The sequence below is a fragment of the Caloenas nicobarica genome, chromosome 15 (genome assembly GCF_036013445.1).
Source record: "Caloenas nicobarica isolate bCalNic1 chromosome 15, bCalNic1.hap1, whole genome shotgun sequence".
In the NCBI taxonomy this organism is placed as follows: Eukaryota; Metazoa; Chordata; class Aves; order Columbiformes; family Columbidae; genus Caloenas; species Caloenas nicobarica.
The window spans coordinates 2,560,465-2,562,373 of record NC_088259.1 but is presented as its reverse complement, the minus strand read 5'-3'; the positions used below and the strand labels follow the sequence as shown (position 1 = coordinate 2,562,373).

At 52.9% G+C, this 1,909-nt stretch overlaps 1 non-coding gene across 1 annotated transcript; it reads left to right on the top strand.

The window, feature by feature from the left end:
- Nucleotides 1-566: 566 nt before the first annotated feature.
- LOC135995042 (U5 spliceosomal RNA) lies at nt 567-685 on the top strand. Its single transcript, XR_010607063.1, has one exon. It is a non-coding gene; the product is annotated as a U5 spliceosomal RNA (small nuclear RNA).
- Nucleotides 686-1,909: the final 1,224 nt, after the last annotated feature.

Here is a 1,909-nt window from a genome sequence, read left to right as displayed (position 1 = left end):
CTTGTGTAATTAGTCAAGACTTTTTTGCTCTTTTCTCTACAAAGATATTGTGCTCAAGCTGTGCCCTGTTCTTTCTGCTGAACAGTGCTGCATCAGCTTGACTGGGCCTTTGGTGTCCTAAGGCTGGATTGGCATCTCTTCCGGCAGCCTGGGCGATGGTACTTGTACCACTCTGTGGCAGGCCTTAGGGAGCAATATCTCCATCTTTTGGGCATATTGTGTCTGCACAGCCTGTCCCCAGCGCTGTTTGTCTTTTCTGAAGGTCAAGGAGAGAGCAGAAGCTTACACGGGAGTCTGGGGAAGTTGGCAAGGACACAGGGACAACCCTGAGGCCCAGCATGAGTGAGCGGCAGGTTCTGCTGCCTGGGCAGCTGTGCTGTGCTTGTGAAGAACCCACCTCTGTCTGCAAAGGGAGTATCACCCACCGGTGCTGTGGGCTGCCTGACCCCTGCCCTGATGGGACAGTTGCATATTAACAGTTGCATGATCGTTCCCAGACTCCTCTGGTGAGCTTATTTTACCACTGCTCCTTTGTCAGCTGTTTAGGCCTGTCCTATGCATCCTACATACTCTGGTTTCTCTTCAGATGGTATAAATCTTTCACCTCTTACTAAAGGTGTCTGTGGAGAGGAACAGGCACGAGTGTCAGTGAATTCTTTGAAGCTTCTTTTTTTAATTTAGGGCTACGAAGTTGGGGAAGCGTTTGGAGGGGAAGCCAGATGAGGAGCGGCTGAAGTCCCTGGGTTTGTTCCGCTGGAGCAGAGGAGACTGAGGGCAGAGCTCATGGGGCTGCAGCTTCAGCAGGGGAGCAGGAGGGGCCGGGCTGAGCTCTTCTCTCTGTGACAGTGACAGAACCCAGGGAATGGCAGGAACATGTGCCAGGGGAGGGGCAGTTGGACATGAGGAAAAGGTTCTTCACCCAGAGGTGCTGGACACTGGAACAGGCTCCCCAGGGAGGTGTCACGGCCCCAACCTGACAGTGTTCAAGAAGAGACTGGACAACGTCCTCAGACCCACGGTGTGACCTGTGGGGTGTCCTGTGCAGGGACAGGAGTTGGACTCGATGGGCCTTGGGGCTCCCTTCCAGCTCAGGACATTCTATGATTCTGTGATTCTACATGTGCTCTTCCTGAAGCTGCTGAACATGTTGAGGGAGTACTTGTTTTGCTTGCAGTCATTCAACCTGCTTAGCAGCTTGCTCTGCTCATTTGTAGGACAGAAGAGATGTTTGGGCCTCATGCTTCCACAGACCTCACACAAGCACGATTCCACCTTCTGCTGTTGGGTTTCAGTGGCTGCTCCAGATGTGATGGGAGCCAGGGAGTTTAGGGCAAGTGACAATAGATCTGCTGCAGGGACCAGGGGCAGAGTTGTGTAAACAATTTCCTGCGTGCAGGTGCAGGAACCAGATATATCCACTGTCCCGTTCTTACTGTCTTGTGCAGGTATGTTCATGTAGGAGGACCCTGCAACGTGTTGCTGAGGCTGGATCCTGGTGGTGTCGGTGTGCTGCTGCAGCTCTCCCAGGAGGTAAGAGCTCCTTCATGCTTATTTAGGAAACAAGGAGTCTTGCACATGAAAGCCTTCATTACCGGTTACGTCACTGACTAAAGGAGTGAGCTGGGCTCGTTCATTCCTCATCCCCCCTGCGCCTCCCGGGCTGTTCCACATCCTGTCCCAGCCAGGCATCTCGTGAGGATTTGCTCATTGTCCCACATCCTTCCCTTTGTACCCTCTTCCTGCTGCTAACTAGTCCCGTTGATGTTACAATGCCCAGTTCTCTTGCTGTGAATTTCCTTTGGAAGGAGAGAAGGAAGAGGTGTCTAAAAGTGTGTTTTCATGTGTGCAGCCCAGGGCAGCAGCCTGGGGAAGAGGCACCCTGTGGTCCTTCTCAGGACGGCTGAAAATC